We start from the raw sequence: 22,130 nt of genomic DNA, 5'->3' as shown, positions 1-22,130 counted from the left end.
CCCGATAGGCAAGAATAGCTCTTTGTCTTAAGTGGGGCAGACATGGTAACCACATCACTGCAACATTTAAGAGATCTCCATTTTTCTTTTTTTTCATTATTTTGGATGACGTGCGGGTTGTGCCAGCTGTAGGCGTGTTTGGACCATGATTCCTGGGGAATTTTAAGCTGTGGGATTGTAGGGTCTGCTTCTGTGCTTGAAAGTGGAAGACAGCCTGGCACTGTCAGGGGATTCTTTCCAAAACCCCCTGTGGCTTTGCCTGTGGGCTCCCAGCCTTCCCCACTGAACAGACACCTGGCGCCAGGACACACGTGGCAGGAGGCAGTGGGTACCGTCTCCTGGAGATAGTCCCACAGGCCTGGAGGCAGCACGGCTCCCGGAAGCCGTTCCCAAGGCAGGGCCCACACCTTGTCACCTGTGTCAGGGTTCAGCAGGTTGCATCCTACGCTGGGTGCACCTGCATCATGTATGTGTATGTCTGCAGAATGACCGAGACGGTGCCTGCTCTGCAGTTTCTGGCTTCATTCAGTAAGGCTAACTTTTCAAAGTTTGAGCTAAAGGAAAGAATCGTAGCAGTAACAAATACCCCATCACTGCCCCTCTAATAGGGAGGCGACATTTTCCCTCCCAGGGCCATGACCTCTGAGATTTGCTTTTTTAAGATTTATTTGAAAGGGGAGTGAGAAAGAGCGAGCGAGCGAGCGAGCGCTTCCATCCACTGGTTCACTCCCCAAATGGTTGCATCCGCCAGGGCTAGACCAGGCCCAAGCCAGAAGCCTGGAACTCCACCCGGGACTCCCACAAGGGTGCAGGGGCCCAAATACTCAGGTCATGCTCTGCTGCTGTCCCAGGTGCCTCAGCAGAGAGCGGATCAGAAGTGGAGCAGCTGGCGCCTGAGCTAGTGCTAATATGGGGTGCACGTGGCCCAGGCTGCGGCTTAACTTGCTGCACCACAACCCTGGCCCCAGGTTTTTCTCTTTCACTAACATCAGGCATCATTTTATCCCGTCGGGGAGCTAGGAGAGACCGGGGCCAAGCCAATGGTCATGGAACTGCTTCCTTCCAGCGAGGCCACCTAAAGATCCCGCTGCCTTTCCCAAAAGAGGGGTCCTTTTTTTTTTTTTCTTTTTTAGAATATTTATTGGAAAGGCACAGTTAGAGAGAGAGGGAGAGACAGAGACATCTTCCCACAGGCTGGTTCACCCCCCCCCAAACAGCCTGCACCGCTGGGGCGGAGGCAACCTTGGGAGAGACGCCGGGTTTCATCCGGATCTCCCACGAGGGTGGCAGGAATGCCAGCTCTTGGGCCGTCTTCCGCTGCTTCCCTGGAACGTCAGCAGGAAGGTGGAGCGGTTGGGACTCAAAACGACGCTCGAATGGGATGTTGGCGCTGCATGCAGCAGCTTACCCCGTTGTGCCACAACGCCGGCTCCTTCCTCTTGTTTCCAAGCGCTAACTTTCAAAGGAGGCTTGGCTGGCGCCGCGGGTCACTAGGCTAATCCTCCGCCTTGCGGCGCCAGCACACCGGGTTCTAGTCCCGGTCGGGGCGCAGGATTCTGTCCCGCTTGCCCCTCTTCCAGGCCAGCTCTCTGCTGTGGCCAGGGAGTGCAGTGGAGGATGACCCAAGTCCTTGGGCCCTGCACCCCATGGGAGACCAGGAGAAGCACCTGGCTCCTGGCTTCAGATCAGTGCGGTGAGCCGGCCGCAGTGGCCATTGGAGGGTGAACCAACAGCAAAAGGAAGACCTTTCTCTCTCTCTCACTGTCCACTCTGCCTGTCAAAAAAAAAAAAAAAAAAAAAAGAGGCTTAAAAGGACCTCTAGCATCACCCTAAAGTCCCAAACCGATGTTCCTGAAAGGGCTGGTTTAAAGAAAATGAGCTCAAGTACTTGGCAAACCATAAACTGCTTGCAAGTGGAAGCTGCTGTTGTGAGCCTTTCTCGTTCCAACGACGCCCTGCCCCTCCACTTGGTTTGTCTCTCTTCGGTCCTCGCGCCTTGCCACGTCCTACCGCGCAGGGCACGCGACCCCCGCCGAGTTCCCGCCTCTTTCGACCCAGGCCCCTCCTCCCCGTCAAGTCCCCGGGCCTGGGCGAGGCCGCCGGGACGCATGCGCGTTGGGGGGAGGAGGCGGAGTCTTGAGGAAGCGGGAGGAGGGGCGGGAGAAGCCAGGGAGGGCAGGGAAGCGGCCCGGAGGGGAGGGGAGGCGGCCGCGCGGGGTGGGGCCCGGCGGGTACGCGTTCGCTGCGTCGACGTGCTGACGCCAGGACGCTCCGGCCGGTGTGTGTCGGGGGGTATGTGTGTGAGTGTGCGCGTTCCGAGTGTATGTGTATTTGTGTATCGGCGGTCCCGCAGGTCCCGGATGTTGCGGACAGTATGAGGCGAGCGCAGGGGGACGGGGACCAGCAGCTGTCGCCGCCGCTCTCAGGTGAGTGGGGGGGAGGAGAGTCGAGGGAGGGGGTTGTCGTGTCGGAGTCGGGGGGCGCCTCCCTTAAGAGGTGATTGACCTCCCACTCCCCCCCCCCCAACACACATATGCTCCTCTCTGCCCCATTTCCTGCACCGGGTTACTTGGCTCGCGAATGCCAGAGCCTAATCAACCGTCCTTCTCCTTATCCCAAGCATTCAGGAGACACAAACGCGCCCCCTGCCTTCGGCACCCCCCCCAATCATTTCCCAGCCCCATCCCCCTTGCCAAATAGTGAGCTGTCGCCTGCGGCGAGATGGGTGACTGCGCATGCGCGAGTGTGAACGAGCTTGGGGTGCCTTCTCGCTGCCCTCGGGGCGCATGCGCATCGCGGTGTTGCAGGGACCTGCGGGATAAAGAGCCCCTTGACCACGCGCCCGCCTTCTTCCTGGGCCGTGCGCGAGACTTGCCCGACTGTGAGCTCGTGCTCCTATCCAAAAGGGAGAATTTAAATTATGCGAGGGACTTGGAGACAAAGCCCTGTTCGCATCTGTGTTTCCCTAGAGACTCCCGGGCTACAGACACCTCCCGGAGCTGGCGTGTCCCACGCTGACCCTGCTGTTGAAACTTAGCTGCGACTTGCAAGTTACTTTTCCTTTCCTCGACTCTTAGGAACTTCCCCTGTGTTTAGGAGTAGACGCCCAACCCATTCAATTCTTTGCGCAGGGATTTTGGTGGCCTTGCTAAGGAGGCTAAAGGTCATAGGAAAGAAACTTGAGTGTGTGTCGGAGGGTTCCTCTTGGTAAAACTCTGGTTATCTTCAGAGAACCAGATAAAGTGGAGATGCAGAGCCTGCAGTTGGAGGCGTTGGGAATCCAGACAAGGTTCTCACCTCCCCCTACCTGTGTGACCTGTGGCCCCCACCTTTTTTTTTTTTTTTTTTTTATTAAAGATCTCCCTTAGCACTTTGGTTTTAGCTGTACATTATTGAAGCTCTGTGATCATCACATGAAAACAAAGACAGTTAGAGACTAATGGTGGGCAGGAACTTGACCAGTGGAAGTTTTAAGTAATAAAAATGACTTTTCTTTCATTTTGGCAAATAAAAAGAATTAAAAAACTTTAAGCACCGTGGGATTTTAGTGAGCTGGGACCTGGGTTTCCAGTTGGCAGTTCAAACGTGGTCCTTAAGTGTGCTCCCGTGTTGCCACTCTTCTGTTTACCTTGTAGCTTCTTACTGCTGCCATCAGGACTCTATGAGGAAAAGAGAAACTTACCAGCAAAAGGTTTGCTCAGTAGCTTTGGCAGGAATAGCTCGATTGTTGTAGGAGGGACAAGGGAAGAGGGAGGGGCGTTTCTGTGTGTCGCAGTTTGCCTTGCCAACCCTGAGCCCCAGCTGGACCCCTGAGAATGGGACATATTAGTAAGCCTTGTTTCCTGTTCTCTTCCCTTCGCATTCTGCTTGCTTCACCTCCTTCGGTAAAGGCATTTTTGGCTGCCATTCATAACTCCAAGACTTTATGTTCTTGGACCTTAAAGTGTGTGTGTGTATTTTTTCTTTCTTTCTTTTTCACTTACCTATTTACCCCGGCCTTTACATAGTTCAGCTGTCTTTTGTGGTGTTTCCAGTTGTCATGGTTATAGGTGGATCCAACAGATGATGTAGGAATTCGGGGTGCATGTATCCTCCTGTGTCCTGGGGAGGAGGTGGAAACGTTTTTCTCCACATGCATACTAAGGAGTTTAAATTTACTGCGACAGCTCCACACGTAGGATCAGGGCAGTAGGTGTTGGTACTTTGGTGGCTGCTTCTAAAGCTCTTCATAGTAGCTTGTCTGGTACCTGGGAATTTTTGTTTGTTTTTATTTATTTGAGAGACGGGAGTGTACGAGCAAGCGAGCTCCTGCTGGTTTACTCCCCAGTAAATCCCTTGGGCAGGCCAAGGCCTAGAGCTGGAACTCCTTCATGGGGAGCAGAGACCCAACAGCCTGAGCCATCACCTGCTGCCTCCCAGGGTGCGCATTAGCAGGAAGCTGGAATTTGAAGTGGTGTTCCAGTTGGCATAGGGGTATCCTTAGCGGTTTCTTAACCACCAGGCCAAACACCTGCCCCTTAGAGATTTTTAAATTTTTATCTATTTATTTTCATTTTATTTGAAAGACAGGAGGAGGAGAGAGAGAGAGAAGGACCAATCTTCCATCCACTGGTTCACTACTCAAATGCCTGCACCAGCCAGGTCTGGGCTCCATGGAAGTCAGGAGCCTGGAACTCAGTCTGGTTCTCTTACGTAGACGGCAGGGACTCAAGCACTTGAGCCATCACCTGCTGCCTCCCAGGGTGTATGCCAGCAGGAAGCTGGATCGGAAGCAGGGCCGGAATAGAGCCAAGCACTCTGATATGGTACACAGATGTCTCAAACAGCATCTTAACTGCTGTGCCACTTATCCCTTGATTTTAAAACATTTTAAAAATGTGTTTTCATTTTGTTTGAAAGGCAGAGAGACAAAGACAGATAGATATCTTCCATCCACTGGTTCACTCCCCAAAAGCCTGCAATGACCTAGGCTGGGCCAGGCTGAAGCCAGGAGCCCAGAACTCTGTCTGGATCTCCCCTGTGGGTGGCAGAGATCCCAGTACTTGAGCCATCATCCACTGCCCCCCAGGATGTGCAGTATTAGGAAGCTGGATTGGTAGCAGAGCTGGGACTCAATCCAGACATTCTGATGTGGGATATGGGCATCCCACACAACTTAACTGTGGATCCAAACACCTGCCCCCTTGGAGATTTTTAATGTTGCCTATGTCTGGACTTGGATCACTTTCTGGTAAAATCTAGAAGTAAAACTATTGTGGTAATAAATGCCTGTCTTTTCTTCTCCATAGGTGTCTGTCTGCTAGGATACCTTGTTCTTTTTTTTTTTTCTTTTTAAAGATTTATTTATTTATTTGAAAGAGTTACACAGAAAAAGAGAGGCAGAGAGAGAGAGTGAGCGAGCGCGCCTGCTGTTTTCCATCTGCTGGTTCACTCCCCAATTGGCTGCAACAGCCGAAGTTGTACCAGTCTTAAGCCCTGTGCAAGGAGCCTCCTCCAGGTCTCCCACATGGATGCAGGGGCCCAAGGACTTGGGCCATCTTCTACCACTTTCCCAGGCCATAGCAGAGAGCTGAATCGGAAGTGGAGTAGCCAGGACTTGAACCAGTGGCCATATGGGATGCCAGCACTGCAGGCAGCAGCTTTACCTGCTATACCACAGCGCTGGCCCCAATACTTTGTTCTTATCTGGAAGCATTTCACTTAGTTGAATTCACCAAAGCCTCATTTAAAATTTTGACAATACAAAGGCATGAAATGCTTTTAGGATTAAGATGAATATCATTAAATAATTCATATTGGTACAGTACAGAGCATAGTTTTAAAAAATCACTCTTTAAAATGGGAAGCACGTACATATGAGACAACATTCAGAAAGTACACAGCACGGGGAGTGACAGGTCTTCCTCCTGCCAGCCCCCTTCATCCACGTAGTTCTCCTGCCCACAGGGAACGCTCTTGTTGGTCCTGCTAGAGGTAGTGTGTTTACGAGCACGTACGCCTGTGTGTTCTTTGGTTTTTGTTCTACACGGATGGCAACGTGCTACACCTGGTATTCTGTACTTTTCTTTTTGCACTTATCTTGGTGATCACCCCATGCAGTGTTTACAGTACCTCTTCCTTTTTGAAAACTGTTAGATATTCCATTGTATTGACGGGCCATCATCCATCCAACTTTTATTGGACATTTAGGTTTCCATATAAGTATGGAGTTCCATGTGTAAGTGCTGGGCCAATGGCAGTGAACATTTTTAATGTTTTAGATATTGCTAAGTTGCTTCCCACGGAAGCTGTCTCAGTTTATGTGAGTGTTCCTGCCAGCAGTGCGAGTCTGCCTGTTCCTCACCACCAGTGTTGCCACATTTTTTGACCTTTTATACAGTCTTTTTATCTAAGATTTCAAAGTTCATTATGAGCTTGTTAAGAGGAGCTGTGGGTAAAAACCGCCACTCTTCTGCAGACGAGGGGATGGTGGAGGGTATTGCTGAAATGAAGAATAAAGTCATATGCCTGGATAGCACAGCAAATCCACAACAATGCTAAGAAGTCATAGAACCTGCATTCCAATAATTGCCTTTAATACTTAGCTGCTAGTTTCTATGTGTGAAATTATCTATGCCCATAAGTGATTTAAAAAATTTTTTTTTTAAGATTTATATATTTATTTGAAAGGCGGAGTCACTGAGAGGCAGAGGTGGGGGGCCACCTTCCATCCATTGATTCACTCCCTAAATGGCTGCAGTGGCTGGAGCTCTACCGATCTGAAGTCAGGAGCTTCTTTTGGGTCTCTCACATGGGTGCAGGAACTGAACTGAAAAGGTAACACAGTTAGTTAAGGTATTTTACTGAGTGCTGTCTCACTACAGAATATTGATACTGGCACTTTAATCTGTTGATGAGGCAGACATGGTGTGGTGGGTTAAGCCGCTGCTTGGGAAGTCTGCATACCATTTTGGAGTTCCAGCTGCTTCATGTCTATTCCACTTCCTGGTTCTGCATCCTAGGATACAGGATGTGATGGCTCAAGCGCTTGGGCCCCTGCCCTCCGTGTAGAAGAATCAGATGAAGTTCCAGACTCCTGCTTCAGCCTGGTCCATCCTTGGCTATTGTATGCATTTGAAGAGTTAACCAGGGGCCAGCACTGTGGTGCTGTGGCATAGGTAAAACCGCAGCCTGCAGTGCCGGCATCCAATATGGGCACTAGTTCGTGTCCCAGCTGCTCTACTTCCAATCCAGCTCTCTGCTATGACCTGGGAAAGCTGTAGAGGATGGCCCAGGTCCTTGGGCCCCTGCACCCATGCAGGAGACCCAGGGGAAGCTCCTAGCTCCTGGCTTTGTATTGGTGCATCTCTGGCCATTGTGGCCTATTGGGGAGTGAACCAGTGGATGGAAGACCTCTCTTTCTCTGCCTCTTCTCTGTGTAACTCTGACTTTCAAGTAAAATAAGTAAATCTTGAAAAAAAAAAAAAAAAAGTTAACCAGCAGATAGAAGATCTCTGTCTGTGCTTTTCAAGTAGTTGAAAATAAATAAACATTTTTAAAAATTCAACCTAAAAGTTTTTAAAACATCTACTGGGGGCCAGCGTCGCGGCGCCGGCACCCCAGGTTCTAGTCCCAATCGGGGCACCGGATTCTGTCCCAGTTGCTCCTCTTCCAGTCCAGCTCTCTGCTGTGGCCCAGGAGTGCAGTGCAGGATGGCCCAGGCCCTTGGGCCCTGCACCCGCGTGGGAGACCAGGAGGAAGCACCTGGCTCCTGGCTTTGGATCGGAGCAGCGTGCCGGCTCAACATGCCGGCCATAGTGGCCACTTGGGGGGTGAACCAATGGAAAAAGCAAGACCTTTCTCTCTCTCTCTCTCTCTCTCTCTCTCTCTCTCTCTCTCTCTCTCTCTGTCACTCACTGTCTAACTCTGCTTGTAAAAAAAAATTAAAAAAAAAAATCTACTGGTTAGGGACAGATGTTTGGCTTAGTGGTGAAGGCACCATGGTCAGGATGCCCATGTCCCATATCAGAGGGCCTGGATTCAATCCCTGGCTCCGGCTCTTTTGTTAGCTTCTAGTTAATGCGGGCCCTGGGAGGCAGCAGTGATGGCTCAAGTCACTGAATTCCTTCCACCCATGTGGGAGGCCTGGATTGAGTTGCAGGCTCCTAGCTTTGGCTCAGCTCAGCCCAGCCCCAAGCTGTTCCAGCATTTGGAGAGTGAACCGCTGGATGGGAACTTGCTGCTCTGTCCTCTGCTTTTTTCTCTCTGCACTTCTGCCTCTAAAATAAATAGTTACTACTTCCAAAAAAAAAAAAAAATTTCTGTTGATTGCAGAATACTTCACTATGTGCTGCTAAGAAATAGAAATTAAAAAGATGTCTGTGCCTGAAGGAGTTTACAATCTTGTTGAAATACTAGAGCAGCTGAATATATGAAATGAGAACAGTTAGGAAATAGTACTCAAACTGTAATAAAACACTGTGTTCCACGCTAAGAGGATTTTGCAAAGGTGTGATTAAGGGTTAGAGGCGAGTCCATTTGGGAGGACTTCCTGGAGGAAGTGCATGTTTTTACAAGTGTTTGAAAAATTTTTAAGCCTACAGAAAAACTGGAAGAATAGTATAGGTATCTCCTTTATACTTGTCAGATTCAACAATTGTTCTTATTTTGTTACATTTGCTTTATACATGTTTAGATGTATAGTATGTACATTTTTTTCCCTTTTAAGATTTATTTGTTTATTTGAGAGGCAGAGTTACTGATAGAGGGAGAGACAGAAAGAAAGGTCTTCCATGTGCTGGTTCATTCCCCAAATGGCTGCAATGGCTGGAGCTAGGCCTGTCCAAGGGCCGGAGCCAGGAGCTTCTTCAGTTCTCTCACATGGGTGCAGGGGCCCAAGCACTTGGACCACCTTCTACTGCTTTCCTAGACACAGTAGCAGGGAGCTGAATCAGAAGTAGATCAGCCAGGACTGGAACTGGCACCCATATGAATGCTGGCACCACAGGCAGAAGCTTAACTTACTGTGGCACAGCTTTGGTCCCTAGTATGTACATTTTAATATTGAAAACATCATGATGCTTCCTTCTTAAATACTGAGATGCAGCCCTTAAAAATGAAAACATTGTTTTACTTAATTGTTCTTAACAGTACTCAACACAGTTAAAATGAATCAATGGTAATTCTTTTTTTTTTTTTTTTTAATATTTATTTATTTATTTGAGAAGTAGAATTAGAGAGGGAAGAGGAGAGACAGAGATCTTCTATCCACTGTTTTACTCCCCAGATGGCTGCAATGGCCAAGGTGAGCCGATCTGAAGCCAGGAGCCAGGAGCTTCTTTCAGCTCTTGGGTGCAGGGATCCAAGCTTTTGGGCCATTCTCTATTGCTTTCCCAAGCCATTGCAGAGAGCTGGATCAGAAGAGGAGCAGCTGGGACATGAACCAGTGCTCACATGGGATACCACAGACAGATGCCTAGCCCACTGTGCCACAGTGCTGGCTGTAACAGTAATTCTTTAATATCGTCTGATGCCTAATACATGTTCAAATTTTCCCAGTTGTTTTAAAGGTTTTTAGTTTTTTAATTGTTTGTATTTTTTTCTTCTAAATATATCTCTTTTTAAATCTAGAACAGTTTAGAAGCTGTGTGATACTGGTTTGTTTTTTGAGTAGACCAGGCCATTTTCTTATAGCATATGTCACTTCTGGAATTTTCTGGTTGTTTCCTTATGGTTTCATTTAAGTTGTCTCCTTATACCTGTTTTTTCCATAAACTGGTATTGAGCTTTAAAGGCTTAGCTGGATTCTAGTGAAATATGTTGGTAATAATAGATGTTGCTCTACTTCTCATTGCATCGTAATAAGAGAAACAGTGTCATAATGTCCCACTATTAATGGTGCTGAGTTTGATCATTTGTTTAAGGCAATAAATTCCAGATCTCATCATTGTTAGCTCATTTTTTCCTTTGTTAATTAGCAAATTAACTGTAGATTGGTGTCGCTTTGGCTCCATACTTCTCCAACTTTATCTGGTGATGGTGAGCCTTGCTTTGTATCAGTTTAATTTATTGGTTGTTGCACAGTGGTGATTTTCTAATTCTAGCATTTCTTTCCATTCCACTAGCTTTCAACCTTCTATAAGGACTTCCCTCATCAGGAATAAATTATAATTTGTACTAAAGAGTTGAGGTAAATTCTGAATTATTTTTCTTAACACTTTTCTGTTTAAGGAGATGGTATATGTAATAGTCATCTCTCATGTCAGTGAATGAATTGTTTTCATTTCTCTGTTTTAGTGTCATCATGAACTCAAGGATTTTAGTTTTTCTTCCAACAGTTACGGAGATTCTTTTTGGTGCATACCGTGTCTTGGCCTGTGAGGGCCATCTACATTTGGTGTATGAGTGCTTGATTTGTTCCTGGCTCAGAAGTGGATCCCTCACCTTGTCATTATATATATATCACATTTCTTCCCTTTCTATACATTAGGTTGCTCATTTGCCTTATGGAGCTTCTGGAGCCAAATTTTAAACACTAAAGGTGGCTTTATTTTAATCAGTGTATCTTGTGTTTGGATCACTTCTCTGACACTGGCATTGCTGAATTCTAGATCTTAGAACCACAGCTTCCTTGTCTTAAATGTTCTTCATGAAAAACAGGCAGTATCTCAGAGGAGAGCATTGTGCCAACCCCCCTCCCATCACTCATGCCTTAATGTAAGGTTTGCTGTAGAAGAGATTGGGGAATTTATTCTCTTATGAGCAGCCTTGCTTTTTTCTGAGATGAAAGATAAACAGTGCAATTTGGAGACTGAAATTATGTTTAGAGGCTTTGTTGGGAGTGTGGGTTTTTATCATTATATAAAAACATGTTTGTGTATATATGCACAAGTATCTGTCTTCCCTTTTCCTCATTTTACACACATCTCTGCACAGTTGGAGGGTTATGTAAGATTATGCTGTAATAGCATATTTTTTTCATTATCACTAGGTTTTTATCATTAAAAAAAGGTTAAGACAAATTGTTCTTAATTAGGGTGGATTTTCAGCTAGGCCATGAACTGTTATGTCTAGCTGTCTTAACTCAGGGTCTGGGACAGTGTTGAATCCTGTGGACTTGAGAAACGTTGGTGTATCCACTGTGTTCTCTGAAAATCCACCCCGCTAATGAAGTCAATGCAAATGGAAGGTACTGTGCAACTGCATTGTAAAGCTGCCTTCAGGGACTGGACTAATTCCTGCCTTGTGAAAAAATGTTTTGTTAGACTCCTCTCATGTAATGGTGTTTTGCGTAATCTTACTGACTTCAGGTTACTCAAAGCCAGACAATAACAGTATTCTGACATTTATGTGAGATTCATTTTTCAATTTCTTTCTACCATCTTGTCATATTTACAAGGTTATTCCCATCCTGGTTTCATAACATTACTGGCCCCATATTAAATTCTGATTGTGTATTCAGGGAAGCGCACCTGTTTCTTGTGTTTGTTTTCAGGCGTGGCGAATCACTCTGAAATGAAAGGCTGTGCTGACACATTTGCTAACAAGATCTAGTAGCTTCTTTATATTTTTGTTTTTGAAAAGCTCCCGTTGCAGGAAAAAATTCTAAAGTACACACTCTTAGGAAGTGCTTGAGCCGTCATTCTTCCAACCACGGTCATATTTTAATAGAACTGACAAGCAGTTACCTAGGTGCTTTGTGTGGCAGAGATGGTCATGCAGCTTTGAAAGAGCCGGCTGCAGACTCAAAATGAGAATTTAATATTCAGACAGGAATTCTTGCTTGACCATGAAGACTAGTGTTCTTGGCTGTTTCTTTCTAGGAAGCTGTTGGCATAATTCTTCCTGCCTCCGTCAGTGAAGGCCTTACAGGGATTCTTTGAAAGGCTCTGGTTCCTCCTATGTATACATTATTTTGTGAGAGGAAAAATGTGTGTGTAGTCATTTATCTCTTGAGAACTGAGTTTTATATACTTCTTTACTTAATATATTTAGAAACAGGTGGCCATGTAGAAATTTGCTGTAAACAAAAATGAGTTTTTCCATGTATAACATCATTTATGCTACTTAGGTTTTAATTATTTATTTTTATTTTGTTTGAAGAACATAGAGACACACAGAAACAATGACAGAGATCTTCCATCCACTGGTTCTCTCCCCAAAGACCTGCAACAGCCAGGTTGGGCCAGGTCAAAGCCAGGAGCCTGGAACTCCATATGGACCTCCCACATGGATGGCAGGGACCCAAGTACTTGAAGAGCCACCATCTGCTGCCTTCCAGGGTGTGCATTAGCAGGAAGCTGGAATTGGAAGCAGAACCCATCTGGTTCTCATAGACCCAGGAATGGAATATGAGCATCCCAAGCAGCATCTTAACCACTGTACCAAACACCTGCCCCTGCTTACAATTTTCAATTATGAAATACCTTCAGCATACAGAAGGAATGGGGGTTTGGCCTAGAGGTTACACTGCTGTTGGATGCCTGCATCCTCTGTTGGAGTGCCTGGGCTTGAGTTCTGACTCCAGCTCCTAATTCCAGCTTCCTGGTATGCACACACTGGAAGGCAGCATATAATAGCTCAAGGAGTCTGATTTCTGCCACTTGTGTGGGTTGGTCTCAGCTCTTGGCTTCGCCCTGATTCAACGTTGGCTGTTGCTGGCCAGCAGGTAGAAGCCTTCTGTCTATCTGTCTAATATCTCTGCCTCTCAAAAACAAAATAAGAATGATATTACTCATATACCCATCTATATCAAATCTTTTTTTTTATTTGTTTATTTATTTGAAAGTTACACAGAGAGAGGAGAAGCAGAGAGAGAGTGGTCTTCTATCTGCTGGTTCTCTCCCCAGTTGGCCTCAATAGCTGGAGCTGCGCCTATCTGAAGCCAGGAGTCTCCTCTGGGTCTTCCCACGTGGGTGCAGGGGTCATCTTCCACTGCTTTACCTGCTACGCCACAGTGCAGCCCCTATATTTAATGTTAATGTTGCTATGTTTGTTCCCAGGATTTTTCTTTTCTTTTAAATATTTATTTTTATTCATTTGAAAGAGAGTTACAGAGAAGTAGAGACAGAGAGAGAGAGAGAGGTCTTCTATCTGCTGGTTCACTCCCCAGATGGCTGCAATGGCCAGAGCTGCGCCGATCCGAAGCCAGGAGCCAGGAGCCTCCTCTTGGTCCCCCACATGGGTGCAGGGGCCCAAGGACTTGGGCCATCCTCCACTGACCTCTCAGGCCACAGCAGAAAGCTGGATCAGAAAAGGAGCAGCCGAGACTAGAACCGGTGCCCATGTGGGATGCCGACACTTCAGGCCAGAGCTTTAACCCACTGTGCCATAGTGCCGGTCCCTGGAATTTTTTTTCTAATAAATTTTTTTCATATTTAGGTCTCTGATCCACCTGGAATTTATTTTGATGTTTGGTGTGAAGTAAAAACAGTTTTTTTTATTAACGTAAGGATATCCTGGATTATAGGTCTAATTGTCTTCCATAGGAAGAACCCAATGCCTCAGCATCATCTGTTGAATTGTCCATCTGCTCCCTACTGTGTGATACATTTACGTGTGCCTGTATGCCTGTGTGAGGCTGTCTTTGTTCTGTACCTTGGGTCTTGTCCTGGTACTGCACTGCTTTAATTACAGCTTTGTGATAATTGTACATACCTGGTAGGGCAAGTTTCACTACCTTGTTCTGTTCATCAGAATCCCTGAAAAGCTGTTAGACTGGTATATTTTAGTGAAGCCACTTATATTAGCTAAAATGTATTCATGTGCTATATGATAAGCTTCTCCAAAAGAAAAAAAAAATTATACTAGGTCTTCCTTATTTGCAAATGAATAGTTGTTCTGAATGGTGCTGTAATTTGTACATAAATTTTAGTTTTGTTGGAGTGATTTTTGATTTTTTATGATCTTCAAATGGAGGAGAACCTTATCATAATTTGGTGTCTTGAGTAAGGACACCTAATAAGACTGTTTTGGTAAAGCATTGAGGCTGTATGGTGTTAAGGTCTTCTGGAGCATAAGGAAATGAAACCCATTTAAAGTGGCTTATGTAAAAGAAGACTTCTCAAAAGTAGCTGCTCAGAATGGAAGGGAAAGCTGAACCGCCAGGCCTCAAAGGGCTGCAGCCAAAACAGCTCCAGGAACTTCAGCAGACAGAGTTAATGGACTCCACTGTCCCGCTATAAATAGACTTCAGTCTCCATGAGGCTCAGTTCAGGATCCTTGATGTCCCCCGGGCCAGATACCTGCCTTAGGTTCAACTCCACTTGTGGCTGGAGGAGGTTTGGGACAGACAGAGCAATTTTGGGGGTGACTGGAATCAAAGGCAGGTTTTCTCAGAGCAGTGGTATCAAGACTGCTTATACTCTTAAAAGTTATTGGGGACCCTAAAGAACATTTGCTTATGTGGCTTATATCTTGGTAATCATCAGATTAGAAATGAAAATGGAAAACATTAAAAATGTTGCTTAAAAATAGTAAACCTATCACCTGTTAACAAATTTTATGATTTATATGAAAAATAACTTCAGAGATTAAGAAGTGTGGCATTGTTTACATTTTTGCAAACTTCTTAAATGTCTGCCGTAATGGAAGACAGATTCTATATCTGCTGTGTTCAGTCTGATGGATTGTTTAGATTGAAGTATGTGAAGAAAGGAAGGCTTCAAAAGATATATTGTTGGAAAAGGGGAAAGTATTTTCTAGCTTTTTTCAGATACTTTTATGTATTCTGATACTACACCAAAACTTGACCAGTGTTAGTTTCTTACAAGCTAAGCTGCTGTGAGGAACCTGAAATCATAGTGATGTTACTGTTATATTAAAATCCATTGGTCTGGAGCCGGCGCTGTGGCTCAGCAGGTTAATGCCCTGGCCTGAAGCGCCGGCATCCCATGTGGGCACCAGTTCTGGTCCCGACTGCGCCTCTTCCGATCCAGCTCTCTGCTGTGGCCTGGGAAAGCAGTAGAAGATGGCCCAAGTCCTTGGGCCCCTGCACCCACATGGGAGACCCAGAGGAGGCTCCTGGCTCCTGGCTTCAGATCGGCACAGCTCCGGCTGTTGCGGCCAATTGGGGAGTGAACCATCAGATGGAAGAGCTCTCTCTCTCTGCCTCTCCTCTCTCTGTGTAACTTTGACTCTCAAATAAATAAATCTTTAAAAAAAAAAAAAAAACCCATTGGTCTCTTTCTCACTTGAAAGGATCTTTACCTATACATGGTTTTATATTATGTATTGTTCATTTGGGAAACATCTCCTCGTTGAGTTAATAAGCAGGTCATCCAAATATTTGGACAGTTCATAATACAATATTTTTAAAAACCCACACTAATATCACCACCCGTTTCATCAGTAAAAGTCTGTCAGTATTGGGAAGCTGACAAGCAACTACAAATTTTCCAAAATTGTGATTTTTTTTTTCATTCAGAGCTTGGATTTTATCATTGGCAACAAGTGCTGTCAGTTGTTTTCCTCGAAGTGAGAGACTTACTTCATTTTCCGCAAATGTCTGCTGAATATTCATATCTGAATAGCCAGTTTGTTCTTTGTTCCAAGTAAGAGTAGTGTTCCGAGAAAAAAGTAGCTAATTCAGCTCACAACTTAAAATCCCAAGTGCTTTCCCTTGAGACATCTAGTGCTTGACTAATCTGCAGGAGTGCTGTGTGCACGCTTCCCATTTCCTTACACAGAACATTTAAATGACCTACACTTGCATTCAGTTTTAATAAAATTAATACTTTTTATTTATCAAGAACATTTTTTTTAGAAAAATATTTTATTTTGAAAGAGTTCCAGAGAGATAAGGTGGGAGAGAGAGAGAGAGCGAGCGAGCGAGCAAGCGATATCTTCCGTCCTTTGGTTCACTCTCCCTATGGCTGCAGTGGCCAGTGGTGGGCCAGGCTGAAGCCAGGAGCTTCAGCTGAGTCTCCCAAGTACCTGAGCCATCCTCTGCTGTTTTCCCAGGCCATTAGCACAGAGCTGGATTGGAAATGGAGCAGCTGGGACACGAATTCATGCCCATGTCGGATGCCGGTGTCGCAGGCTGGGCTTTACCTGCTATGCCGCAATACTGGCCCCTATCAAGAACATTCTTAAGTGCAATGGACTTTTTCCCACTAAACACCTATAAATGGTGGTGAAAGACACAGTGACTATGGTACCATTTGATGTCCTTACCTTGATTTATGCTAAGGCACCAGGAGTTCTACCTGTTACTGCTTTTGTGCCATTAGTTTGAATGTCAACACTGAGAAAAAGACAGTTTCTTAGTATAATTGAGAAGATAGTTCTGACTTCAAGGACCCTTTGAAAGAGACCTCCAAGGAGTTTTAGACCCCCACTTTGAGAACCACAACCTTATGAGAGGGTCCAATCAGCTTGAAGGTCACATAGGCTGTAGCTTTCCTGATGGGCCTGGGCCACACCCAGGAGCAGTTTACCTGATTGGTGGGGTGGGAGGGTGGGGAGAAATGTGCTTGGGGCTCCCGCCACCTATCAGCAGCCAGGCAGCGGGATCCCTCCCAGGAGGTTTGGCACGCCATGCCCTTTAACCTCCTGCATGGGCAGGGCAGGCAGACTCCCTATCAGGTACAGGATCAGCCAAATCCCGTGGGATAATTTTACTGCATTACTTATACAGTCACTTGGCACCACATTTAACATGTCCAAATGGAATGGGATAACTTCTAGTTAAACAGAAATGTTTTTCTAGAAATTATTTTCAAACAGCAGAACTTAAGGCATTGAGATGTTCAGCCAGTTATTTGAAATATATGATAGTCTTATGATAAACTATGTCTTTTAATCACATTTTCCGTGAACTTTAAAAAATATATAGTTATTTGAAAGGCAGAGAGAGGGGGAAAGAGAAAGAGCAGGAGGGAGAGCGCAAGCTTCCGTCTGCTGGTTCGCTCCCCAAATGTCCACAATAGCCAGGACTGGGTCAGGCTGGAGGCAGGAGCCAGGAACTCCATCCTGGTCTCTCACATGGTAGCAGGGCCCCAAGCACTTGTGCCATCTTCTGCTGCCTTTCCAGGCTCATTAGCAGGAAGCTGGATCAGAAGCAGAGCAGCTGGGACTCAAGCTGGCACTCTGATGTGGAATGCTGGTGTCACAAATCCCAGTTTAACCCACTGTACCCACAGTGCTGTCCCCCCGATGCAATTCTGAGTGCTGAAAATATGGTTAAGGAACAGAATAGACAAAAATCCTGTTCTCATGGAGCTCATATTCAGGCAGCAAATAAGATAAATAAAATACATGGTATATTTAAAAAAAGTGTTCGGGCCCAAGGCAAAAAGTAAAACCCGGGAAGGGGATAGGGAGGGAGCCGGTGTTGCAGTTGTAGGTAGGATGGCCAGGGAAGCCCTCACTAGGGTACTGCAAAGGCAATGCTTGAGTAAGTGTCTGAAGGTGAAGGAGTGAAACAGTGCTCCTGCATAGGGGAAGCAGGGGCAAACGCTTGGCGGCATGCACAGGCCTGGCCTTTCAAGGAACCAGCAAGAGAGCCGGCATGGCTGCAGTTCAGTGAGCAAGGGTCGAAGTGTCGAAGTGAAGTCAGAGAGGCTAATGAAGTCCACGTCCTGCAAAGCAGCGGTTCTCACCTGTAGCTGTTGCTTAGACTCACCTGGGGGCTTTGAAAGCCGAAACCGAGGCTACACCTGTGCCACTTAAATAAGACTCTGTTCAGGTGGGATTCGGTGGTAGAGGAGATATAGAGAAATGGATGTATTTGAGAGTATGGTAAAGAATCCATTTAATTATAGATGGAATGTGGGGGTTGAGGGAGAGGAAAGTGTCAAGAATGACTCGGGTTTCTGGCTCCAGCAACTGGATGGGTAGAGATGTCACTTACTGAAATGGGGGTGGGAGATAAAGAGAAATGGGAGCAGTCGGTGTGGGATTGGAGGCAGGAAAGAAATGAGTTCAATTTTAGACATGTTAAATTTGAGATGCGAATGAGGCTAAGTATAAGTATGTTAGGTAGGCAGATATATGAATGGAGCTTCAAGTGAAGTCAGAGCTTCAGTTAATAAGTTTGTTTATTGGTGGTAAAAAAAAAAAGAAAAGTTTCCAGCAGCTGGTGTTGTGGTAGGTACAGCGCGTTAAGCCTATGCCCATGATGCCAGCATGCCTGTGAGTGGCAGTTTGAGTCCTGGCTGTTCCACTTCCAATTCAGCTCCTTGCTAATGCATCTGGGAAAGCAGCAGAAGATGGCCCAAATACTTGGACCTCTGCTACCTGTATGGGAGACCCGGATGGAGTTCTCCCTGGCTGCTGGCTTCAACCTGGCCCAGGCCTGGCCATTGTGGCCATTTGTGCAGTGGACCAGCAGAGGGATGATCTCTTTTAATCTCTCTCCCTCTCTTTTTCCCTCCCTCCACTTACCCCCCTCCCTCTCTCTTTTTCTCTCTCTCTGTAATTCTGCCTTTCAAATAAATAAACTAAATCTTAAAAAAAAAAAATGTATCCTGTGGCCTGCATTGTGGCATAGCGGGTAAAGCCACTGCCTGCAACTCTGGCATTCCATATGGACTGTTTCATGTCCCGGTTGCTCGACTTCCAATCCAGCTCCCTGCTAATGGCCTGGGAGAAGCAGCAGAAGATGGCCCAAGTGTTTGGGCTCCTTCTGCCCATGTGGGAGATCAGGATGACGCTCCTGGCTCCTGGCTTCGGTTGGCCCATCCCTGGCCATTGTGGCCATCTGGGGGGTAAACCAGCAGATGGAAGATATTCTCTGTCTCTCTCTCCCCCTTATTCCCTCTCTTCCTCTATAACTCTAACTTTCAAATAAGTCGTCTTCTTCTTCTTCTTCTTTTTTTTTTTTTTTTTTTTTTTTGACAGGCAGAGTTAGACAGTGAGAGAGAGACAGAGAGAAAGGTCTTCCTTCTGTTGGTTCACCCCCAAAATGGCCACTACAGCCGGCATGCTGCGCCAATCTGAAGCCAGGAGCCAGGTGCTTCCTCCTGGTCTCCCATGCAGGTGCAGGGCCCAAGCACTTGGGCCATCCTCCACTGCCATCCTGGGCCACAGCAGAGAGCTGGACTGGAAGAGGAGCAACCGGGACTAGAACCCGGGGTGCCGGCGCCACGGGTGGAGGATTAGCCTAGTGAGAGCCGCAGCTCCGGCTTCAAATAAATCTTAAAAAAAATGTAAGTATCCAAATGGCATCACATAGGATAAATTTGGTGCGTAAAGAACTGAAGGTGTGGAAACTAGTTCTCCTATTTCAGTAATCTGAACAAAAATTGGTGCTAACATGAACTGAGATAGTGGCAGTGGGACTAGATAAAGACTAGATTGGAGGTTTGAGGATCTGTGGCCCCTGTGTGTAGTGGGAGTGGACGATCAGTGAAGAATTAAAGACAACTTTGAGACATCAAGCTTGGGTGAGTGATCGGTCATTAGCAGATATAAAACAGTCAAGAGGCGCTGGTTTGGGAAAAATGATGGTGTTTGGCTTTGGGTGTGTTGACATTTAGGAGAGGCTGCCTAGCAGGCAGGCTGTTGAGTCTGTTGCACTGAGTTTCATAAGAGCAGATGAGGTTCAAAACACAGATCTAGACACTCATTTCCATACATTAAAAATGAAACGAACTGATTTCATTTATACAAAACTGATTCAGATGGGAGCAGCAAAGTTTATGAAAATAACAACATCCGTGGTCTTACCTAGGACCTGTTAGACCCTCTGTGATTTGAGTCCTTGCCTGTTGACATAGGTCCTGTATGAAATAGGCCCTATATGAAATAAGTCCTTGCCTTTTTTTAGATGGTATATCGTATGTTCCTTTCATAACGTGTTCGAGCTGCACTGCGTCTCTGTCACTCCAGTATACCCACCTGGGTCTGTCTTCAGGGCTTTTGCTTTTCTTGTTTTCTTGTCTTGCCTTTTCCCTTCTTGGTAGAGGGATGAGTTCAGAGAAAAAAAAAATCAGAAGTTGTTATTTGGGAAGTAGATAGAGAGATCCTTACTAAAGAACAGGACTGTGGATGAGCATCTGAAATGGAATGGCTTGAAGTTGAAATCCTGTCAGCACAAAGACGCAGAGCGCTGTGTTGGTCTTAGTGTTCCCCAGCACTCAGGTCCACTGACCAGAGCCGCTGACGTGGTGGTGGGTCCCCTCCCCCTTGGGGGTCTGACGAGGGAGTGATGGTGTTGGAATATGACTTGACTTGGTCTGGACCTGACTCATTGCCCTCTATCCTGCCTCACTTGTGGAAACATCCTCAATGTAAGCGGGACACTTCCTTTAGTGAAAGTTATTGATAAGTTACTACAGAAAGCCCTGGCTTGAAGAAACAACATAGAAACAGAAGGGAATTAGTTGTGTGTCCACTCTAATGCATTGCTGGGCATGACCACTCTCTATGAGGGACTGTGTCACTATTTAAGTGATGATGATAGTAAACAGGAGTATTGCAAGATACACGAATCTTTAAACAGTTATAATTTAAACACTATTTGTTTCCCAGAACAAAAGTATCTTCTTTAAAAAAGAAAAGTATCTCCTTTTTCTGATAATAAAAATAATTCTGGGGGCCAGCACTGTGGCATAGTGAGCAAAGCCACCGTCTGCAGCACCAGTGTCCCATATGTGTGCGAGTTCAAGTTCCAGCTGCTCCACTTTTTTTTTAAAAATAAAGATTTATTTTTTTATTTGAAAGGCAGAGTTAGAGGCAGAGAGAGAGAGAGAGAGGAGAAGTCTTCCATCCACTGGTTCACACCCTAGATGACCACAACGGCTGGAGCTGTGCTGATCCGAAGCCAGGAGCTAGGAGCTTCCTCCATGTTTCCCATGTGGGTGCAGGGGTCTAAGCAGTTGGACCATCTACTGCTGCTTTCCCAGGCCATAGCACGGAGCTGGATCACAAGTGCTGCATGCAAGACTCAACCACTGCCCATGTGGGATGCTGGCACTACAGGCAGGAGCTTTACCTGCTGCATCACAGTGCTGGCCCCCTTTGCCACTTCTGATCCAGCTTCCTGTTAATGCACCTGGGAAGGCAGAGGAGGATGGCCTAACTGCTTGGGCTCTTGTACCCATGTGGGAGACCTGGCTTCTGGCTCCTGGCTTTAGCCTGGCCCAGTCCTGGCTGTTGTCATTTTGGGAGTGAACCAGCAGATGGAAGATCTCTGTCTCTCCTCACCCTCACCCCCACCCCCATAACTCTGCCTTTCAAATAAATAAATAAATCTTTAAAAAAAATAATAACTCGGCCGGCGCCGCGGCTCACTAGGCTAATCCTCCGGCTAGCGGCGCTGGCACACCGGGTTCTAGTCCCGGTTGGGGCGCCGGATTCTGTCCCGGTTGCCCCTCTTCCAGGCCAGCTCTCTGCTGTGGCCAGGGAGTGCAGTGGAGGATGGCCCAGGTGCTTGGGCCCTGCACCCCATGGGAGACCAGGAGAAGCACCTGGCTCCTGCCATCGGATCAGCGCGGTGCGCCGGCCGCAGCGCACCGGCCGCGGCGGCCATTGGAGGGTGAACCAACGGCAAAGGAAGACCTTTCTCTCTGTCTCTCTCTCTCACTGTCCACTCTGCCTGTTAAAAATAATAATAATAATAATAATAACTCATGGAAAAACCAAAGAAGTATAAAGGAAAGCATATGTACCCCAGTCCCACCACACAGAGTTAACTACAGTTAATACTTTCTGAATCTTATTGGGCATTTCTCTAAATGTGTATGTGCATGTAGATATTTATGTCTTTAAAAAAGTTGGATTATTTGTGTTGTAAAAATTACTATGAAATTATATATAACTTATATAAAATATATTTTATAGACCTATTTTCATGCCTGTAAAAAAAGTACATAAAAATCTGTTGTATGGATATATCACATTAGGTTTTTCTGTTAATGAGCTTTTTTCTCTAGTTTTTGTTTATAAATTAGGCTATGATGAACATCCTCGTGCCTAAATCTTTGTACACTGATGAAATTGATTCATTAGGATTGATTCCTGAAGTGGAATTGCTGTGTTAAAGGATGTACAATATCACATTTATTCTCATCTGATGTTTTGTTTTTTATTGCTTTGTCTCACTAGACCTACTAAAGGTGAATTTTGTAGCAGGGGAAATACCGAAAAATTACAGTTCTGGGCATCCCATGTTAACTGGCAACAGTGACTTAAAAATAACATTTGTTAAC

The 22,130-nt window shown here is 46.0% G+C and overlaps 1 protein-coding gene and 1 long non-coding RNA gene across 7 annotated transcripts in view; one reads left to right on the top strand and one right to left on the bottom strand.

Annotated features, from left to right (window-relative positions):
* Nucleotides 1-1,111: 1,111 nt before the first annotated feature.
* On the bottom strand, nucleotides 1,112-2,070 carry LOC149121156 (uncharacterized). The gene is made up of 2 exons (XR_016224181.1): nucleotides 1,889-2,070; nucleotides 1,112-1,774 (listed from the first exon to the last, which is right to left on the bottom strand). It is a non-coding gene; the product is annotated as an uncharacterized LOC149121156 (long non-coding RNA).
* Nucleotides 2,071-2,130: 60 nt separating this feature from the next.
* Nucleotides 2,131-22,130, top strand: part of SPOP (speckle type BTB/POZ protein) — a 77,190-nt gene continuing 57,190 nt past the window's right edge. Inside the window, exons 1-2 of one of the 6 annotated variants that reach the window (XM_089318138.1) lie at nucleotides 2,269-2,426; nucleotides 18,958-19,127. The gene's annotated coding sequence lies outside the window, so the exon portion shown is untranslated. Of the gene's footprint in view, nucleotides 2,427-18,957; nucleotides 19,128-22,130 lie in introns of all 6 variants that reach the window. The other 5 variants (XM_089318140.1, XM_002719303.6, XM_089318139.1 and 2 more) reach the window with 5 other exon arrangements.

The sequence above is a fragment of the Oryctolagus cuniculus genome, chromosome 17, assembly GCF_051225735.1.
Source record: "Oryctolagus cuniculus isolate XC-2025 breed Fujian yellow rabbit chromosome 17, ASM5122573v1, whole genome shotgun sequence".
NCBI lineage: Eukaryota > Metazoa > Chordata > Mammalia > Lagomorpha > Leporidae > Oryctolagus > Oryctolagus cuniculus.
The sequence above is the reverse complement of the archived record's forward strand: the minus strand, read 5'-3'. Positions and strand labels throughout refer to the sequence as shown.